Genomic DNA, 7,745 nt, shown 5'->3' on the forward strand with positions numbered 1-7,745 from the left:
GGGTCCCATGGGGATGGAGGATGAAAGGGACCGACACATCCCCTATCCCTTGAGGCTTGGAGTTTGCCATTACTGAACCTGCATACCTGTACTTCTCATTGGGCTCTGGAAGTTGACAGCCATTGGGACTTTTAGGGGGCAGTTGGAGGGATGATGTCTGCCCCGTCTGAGGTGCCCTGGTGAAGTCGGCATGATTTAAAGTCTGGAGGCATCTCTGCAGCAAGCTTCTCGGTTCAAAGATTCTTTTGTGTGTCTCTGGATCATGTCCCTTGTCTCCATCTTTTCCAGAGAAATAAACTATTGGCTTGTGCCCTGCAGAGTATGGTGTGCTTGCTCTCCCGATGTGCGCTGCACCGCAGGCCCTAACTGGCTTTTGATCTCTTTTGAAATTTATAGGTCTCTGAAATAAGGCCAATAAATGAGCTTGTTTAGCTGAGCTGGAGGTGGTTTGTGATTGCGGATCCCACATACCTAACTTTGGCCATTTAATTTCTTGGTAAATTTGGCCCCAAGTTGTTGGGGTCTGGACAAAGTCACAGTGGCAGTTTTGGGGTATCAGGAAGTCTGAAAGCACCATTAGGCTGCTGTTGCACTTTCCCGGCAGGTACAGGTTGACCTGCTGGTGGCACCATACCCCCCTAAAGTAATTTTTAAAGAGGCTCCAGAGCTATATAGTTATATATTTGTCACTGGCACTGTCCTCCCATTGTTCATCGATTTGCTTGAGCAGGCCCAGTAACGTCTCCATTGTGAGACTTGTTACTGTGTTTGGCATATCAAATACATCACGGGTAGCTTGCCAGGCTTTGCCATGCGGGCGAGATACTCTTGGTAGCTTGCCGGGCTCTCCGGGAGGGGCGGAGGAATCGAACTCGGGCTGCCATGTTGGCTGTCTGCAAGGCAAATGCCCTACCCGCTGTGCTATGGAATACTTAAAAAATTATATGTAGTTTGTTTCATGTAAAATAACTTTTCATATAAAAACTATACAAAAAGAAAAAGGTAAACATGCATTGATGACTATATCATTTTAAGCAAATATTGAAGAGATTGAAAAGCAACATGAAGAATTTATGAATGATGAATACTTTCACTTTCTAGATTATGAAAATGAAGTTATTTACATAAATGAAATGAAAACTTATTAAAATGTTACTTAATATGAAGTTTGTGGTGTCACATATTCCCTCAAAATATTTTTCAGGAACAAAAACTATGAGTTGACCTATTTTGTCTCAGATGCTTTCATTTGACCAAAGACATACTATTTTTAAAAAAGCTATGTCTTTGACTATAACACAATTACAGATCACGGAAGTATAAGGGGATAAAATTCATAATCTTACAAAAGATACAAAGAACTTTAAGAGAGTCTGTAATAATTCTTCCAGGTGTGGAAATTAGATCACACGGAGTGACCCAAATCATCTCAGAAAGCAATGTATTTAACTTGCTCATGAAAATGTTAGTTTTTAGTTTCCTGATACTGCAGAGCTAAATCAAAATCAGATTTTGATAAACGATTAAAATGTTATAATTAACTGAGAACTGATTTATACAACTCAACTGTAGAATACATACCTCACTTTAATGCGGCCCTAGGTTGATTCCTGGCACCACAATGAAACAGAAGAGGAGATAAAGATAATTTCATAACTTAAAAAATGAAGACTTGAAGACAATTTTCTTTTTTTTTTCTTTTTGTGGTCACACCCAGCGATGCACAGGGGTTACTCCTGGCTCTGCACTCAGGAATTACCCCTGGTGGTGCTCAAGGGACCATATGAGATGGTGGGAATCAAACCCGGGTCGGCCGCGTACAAGGCAAACACCCCACCTGCTGTGCTATCGCTACAGCCCCATTGAAGACAATTTTCTTATTATTAATTGCTGCAATAAATAAATAGGTTGTATGTTTTCCCTTTTAAATAACATGATATATTTAGAAAACATTAACCGTTACTTTTCCCTTTTTGGATTTGTAGTACTCATTTTATTTAATTTTTTATAGGAAGCAGAATTTACTGGGGTGGGGTCAGGATGGAAATCAGGGAATTGAGAGGGTAAGTCCAAGATTCTCTGGAACGCAGAACCCTGTATTTGTCCAGTGACCCTACAGCCATCTAGAATGAGTAGCTTTCCTGCTACAATGTCTTTTTTGTTCTTACTTTTTTTAGAACCTTATTTAAACACTGTGGTTTACAAAATTGTTCTTCATACAGTTGTTTCATGCATTCAATGTACTAACACCAATCCTACCACCAGAATGACCCTCTTTTCACTATTGTCCCCAGTTCCCCAGCCCCCAAACCCCCTGCCTCAGGCCTGTCCTCTTGGCAGGCACAAAGTAATTTATTTTATATTGCTAGTTACAACAAAATGGTAACTAGAATTATCAATAAATAGTCCAGTAAAAGAAAATACATGAATATGTTATATCTCACAATGGGGTTATTTTTTGTTTTATTTTGGGACCACACGTGGTGGTACTTGGGGTTATTCCTGGATCTGCACACAGAAATCACTCCTGGCAGGCTCAGGGGATCATATAGAATGCTGGGGCTTGAACTCCAGTGGGCAAGAAAAGCATCCTACCTGCTGTACTATCTCTCTGGCCCTTCATAATAGGGTTATTGAAGTCACTATCTGAGGATTTACTGAACTCTTTGTTGTTATTTGAGCCTTCTGTTTTATTGTTTTTGCTTATTGAACTTAATGGGCTTTCAAAAGACTTTCCTATCTAATTTGCTGGGCTCCTACTGGACTGTCAATATTGTGAAATTTGAGGATGTGACACAACCATGCCATTTCAGGAGCTCTAGGATTTATAGAACTGGTCTGATTCTCAGCCTACTCTCTGCCCATGGAAGCCTCAGAGTTTTCAGCCTGAAGATCAGTGTTCCTGGGAGTTTTGTTGGCTTGGTGTCTGTTCCAAGATTAGTCATGAAGCAGTGAAGTTTTGTATTTTGGCGACACAAACGGGGCCATTTATATGTCGGCAACTGTCTGGTATGGGTACAGTTGCTGGGGCTTTAGCAGAGTGAGAACTTGGCCTGCTCTTCTCCCAAGGAAGCCTCAGATTTTTCAGCCCAAAGACCCCTGTATCTGTGAGTTTCATCAGATTGGCATCTCTTCTGAGGCTAATCCTGGGTTACAATGTCCTGACACTCATCCACATTAAACTTGCTACAGCCCCACTTCTAGGAGATCTGGATCTTCTGGCAGCCAGGGATCTTGAACTCACCCTGATGTAGAGCCTCAATCTTATATTCCTTGGTGCAGATGCACACAAAGACTTGATTAATATGAACCCACCATGCCCTGGGGCTTTTCAGAGGCACCTGCCTACCAGTTTGACATCTAAGACTGGGGACTACATGAAGACTAATATAAATGTCCACCACTAAGGACAATCTCCAAGCTTCCTAAGGGCAGCTTATATAAGCAGTAAGCTGCAGACACCATCAAGGAGGATGCTATCGCAGCCGATGTCATTGATGTCATCGGTTTTACACTTTTGAATGGCACGATTATACATGCAAAACTCAGAAGAGAAGCTTTTTGTGGTATATGTTTCTCTTCTATCCACTATTAACTTTCATTTTCTTTTCTTTTACTTTTTTGTTTTGGTGCCATGACCAGTGATGCTCAGGGAGTTACTCCTGGCCCTGCTGTGCTCAGAAATTACTCCTCTCAGTACTTGGGGGACCAAATGGGGTGTCAAGGATCAAACCCAAGTCATCTGCATAAGACAAGTGCCCTATCCGCTGTACTGTCTCTCCAGCCACAGATTTTATTTTCCTTCATAATAAATACTAAAAGTAACTTAACAAATTCCTTCTCCTTTCCCCATTATCTTTGCTGTTATTGCAGCTAACTTATGATTGCAAAACCTGGGGGTGCACACACACTTCCTGTGGGGCTCCCCTTTACAGCAGTGCTTGCCCATTGGTCCATCTCTGTGCTCCCTGAGGTTTGTACCCTTTTAGCCATGGTGCTTACAAACACACATTTTCCAGGAGGTCGCTCTCTTTAATTTAGGGACACTGGTTATAGTTGTGGTGCTTGGAGGAGGTCTCTGAGTGCTCACATGTGCTTCCCAGATATTGTACTTCCACGGCACTCACACATACTTTTCCAGTTATGGTGCTTGCTGGGGCTTGACTCCTCTTTTTCTTTCCAGTTTGTATTTAGGCACTGTGATTTACAATACTATTAATGATAGTGTTTCAGGTGTACAGTGTTCCAGCTCCACACCTACCATCAGTGTCCACACCTACCATCGGTGTCCCTCCACCAATATTTCAAGGTTCCTTCCCATCTTCTCTATATCTCGTTTGGAAAACTTAAAAAATTATTAAAGATGTTTGTTTGTACATATAATTATTTCAAATTATATAGAATTATTATATATTATAGCCATATATTTATGCTATTATTAACAGGATTTATTTTGGGGGCTTTTGCCACCCAGATCAGGGGTTTCTCTTAGCTCTACACTCATGAATAACTCCTAGCAGTGTTTGGGGACCATATAGGATGCTAGGAATTGAACCCAGGTTGGTAGCATGAATGGCTAGTGCACTGCCCACTCTACCATCACTCTGGCTCCAACACTCAACAGTTTTGATGAACTCATTTTCCTCACCTCACCACTACCAAAGTGGCACTCATTTTTTTGTAGTGCTTATATATACCTGGCTGAGGTGTGGCTGAAAGTTACCAGTGTTGTCAGGGATGAATGACAGCAGGGCTGCCAGGATCACTTTCCATACATGTGAGACACAGTTGACTTGAACTCATGGTCACATGATCGCCAAACAAACTCTCTAAGCCCTTTCCCTGTTCCTCTGGGATCATGAAAAGAATTCTTTGCCCCCGCCCCATTTTTATTCCCATATCTTATTTCTTGATTCAGTAACATTTAGTTACAACTTTAATTGCAGAGAGCTTTTTAACATGTTTGGGACATTTGTTTCACTGTTTTATATCATAGTTTCTTTTAAAAAATTGTTTAATTTTTTCACAATGCCTTTTCAGCAATTCTGATTGTTGGGGGGGGCAGAAATTCTAAACAATAATGGTGCATCTTTTGTCGAAATAATGAATGTAATCAATGTAGAGAAGAGTTAAGTGGAAATCATCTGCCTCACAGGAATTGGGAGGGGTGGGAGGGGGGTATATTGGGGTTCTTATTGGTGAAAAATGAGTACTAGTGAGGGGAGAGGTGTTTGATCATTGTATGACTGAGACTTAAACCTGAAAGCTTAGTAACTTTTCCCATAGTGATTCAATAAATAAATATAAGAAGAAATTTTTTAAAAAATTGTTTAATTTTAATAAAATTGTTCACAATAACTTATTACATTAAAAAATTCCAATACTACTCCCACCATGATTACACCTTTCCACTACCATTATTTAGAATTTTCCCAACCACCTCTCAAGCCTGTCCTAATAGCAGGCCCTGAATAATTATTTTGCATTGCTTGTTATAAATAATTCACTAAAAATGATCAAAAAAATTTCCTTAGAAGAAAGTGTGTGAAGATTGTTGCATCTCACCCTGAAGTCATTAAGCCCTTGTATAAGCAATAAAATGTTGTTACAGGTTGAGCCTTGTGTGCTAATATTTTTTTAAATCGAGATTGGTTGTTTTACTTTACATTCCATCCATTGTGGTGTGCTTCTCCTGGTACATTAGTGGTATAGATTATGAGAAGTCATTCCAGGATTTCTAAGATCTTAAATAAGGTGATAATGCTGGAGTTAAATTTTTAACTGGATGATGAGTTTGAGATCTGGAGGCATCTCTGCAGCTTATTGATCTCTTCTGCTCCAGGACACTTCCCGAACACTCAGGCCAAGACTCACGCACGAGTGAAGCCGCACAGAACCAGGGAAGTGGAACTCTGTGACCTTGGACTCCAGGCTCAACGAACCCGGGAAGAGAAATCCTCTGCCTGCTCCCAGCTCCCAGACCTCCATACCTCCACTACCTCCACTACCCAGCCGCCACCACTCTCCAGGATGCTTTCCAGCCGCTTTGCGGCATGGGACACATCATAAAACACTTAATACAAGATTACCACACCATATTTGATGGGGTTCAAATATGGTTTGAACCATAGGAACACCTGTAAGGACAATTTGAGGCTTCCCTAAAAGCCTCTATCCCTCTAGGAGAGCCTGGCAATCTACTGAGAGTGTTCTGCCAGCACGGCAGAGCCTGGCAAGCTATCCATGGCATATTCAATATGCCAAAACCAGTAAGTACAATGGGTCTCATTCCCCTGACCCTGAAAGAGCCACCTATATGGCAGCGTTAAGAAGGATGAGGAAGGAGAGGCTGATAAAATCTCAGGGCCGAACTAGGCTGCCAAAATGAAGAGGACAAAAATGCTTGTCTGTACTTTCAATGCATGTATGCTGGCATCAAATGCATCCGTCGAGGACCTGATGGTGCAAGCATGAAATATCAAGCACAACATCATTGGTCTGACTGAGACGAGAAGGCATCAATTACATCACGCCATTTTTGACACAGGGGAAGAAATGTTCCTGGAACATGTGACAAAAGAGGCATTGGTGGTGTCGGTGTCCTTGTCAACATGAACTTGGCCATGAGCATTGATTCATTTGAATGCCTAACAACCCGAATTGGACGATTACACTTGAATAGATGTGGCTCACTGTCGGCAGTTTCTATCTTTGTTTTCTATGCACCAACATCCAATTATGATGAAGGAGAAATTGAGAAGTTCTACATGGAACTGGAGAAGTTCTATAAAGAAGACCGCACCTTCTACAAGATCATTGTTGGTGATTTTAATGCCAAGATAGGACTGAGATGATCAACCGGAGAACTCCACATTGGGACCCATGACCCAGAATGGAACGAACAGGGTGAGAGACTATCTGAGTTCATCATGTCGACCAAGACCATCCATGGTAATTCACAATTCCAGAAGGCCAAATCTAAATGTTGGACATGGGAGTCTCCCGGTGGACGGTCAACAAAATTGACCACATCATATTCAATCGACATTCTTGCCTGACCAATATCGCTGTTGTCCCAAAATTCCAAAAGGAATTGGTCACACCCTCTCTTTCGTGAAAATTCTACTGACAGCAGGGAGAAAGGGCTGCAAAGTTTAAGAAGAGAACTCCCAGAACGACCACCAACTGGGAGCTCTTTGGCCCTGTTGCGGCAACATGGGAAGATGCCATTGTTGACAACATTGATGAAGAATACGATCGACTGGTTCAGCACCTCCATGAGTGTGTGAGGAATGCCAGGAGAGAGATAAACACAAAAAAAGTCTGTCTTCGAAAACTCTTGAGTTTATTTGCCAATGTGGCTTGGCGCAAGCCTCAGGCAACCACAAGCGAACGTCCGAGCTCGCAAAGCAATGCAGAGAAACGGTAAAGGAAGGCCTCGAAGAGAGAAGAGCAGTAGTGCTAGCAGAAGCGGAAGAAGCCAGGAAAAGCATTCTCAATGCCCACCTGTCCTTCGCCAACTACAAGACCAAGATGATTGCCCTTTGAAGTCCTGATGGATCTATCACATCTTCCAGAAGGGCAATGGAGAAGATTATCCATGACTTCTGCTCAGATCTCTTCAATAGCCACATCCACTTGCCCACATATCAAATTTTTCAGGATGGATATGTCTTTCCCAACATTCTCCCTTCTGAAATCTGACACACCATTTCGTCGGTAAAGAAGCAAACAGCACCCGGCCC

The 7,745-nt window shown here is 41.9% G+C and overlaps 1 pseudogene; it reads right to left on the reverse strand.

Annotated features, from left to right (window-relative positions):
• Window positions 1-3,408: 3,408 nt before the first annotated feature.
• LOC130031172 (uncharacterized) lies at window positions 3,409-3,504 on the reverse strand (annotated as a pseudogene).
• Between the last annotated feature and the right edge of the window lie 4,241 nt (window positions 3,505-7,745).

The sequence above is a fragment of the Sorex fumeus genome, unplaced genomic scaffold, assembly GCF_029834395.1.
Source record: "Sorex fumeus unplaced genomic scaffold, SorFum_2.1 ptg000045l, whole genome shotgun sequence".
Lineage (NCBI taxonomy): Eukaryota > Metazoa > Chordata > Mammalia > Eulipotyphla > Soricidae > Sorex > Sorex fumeus.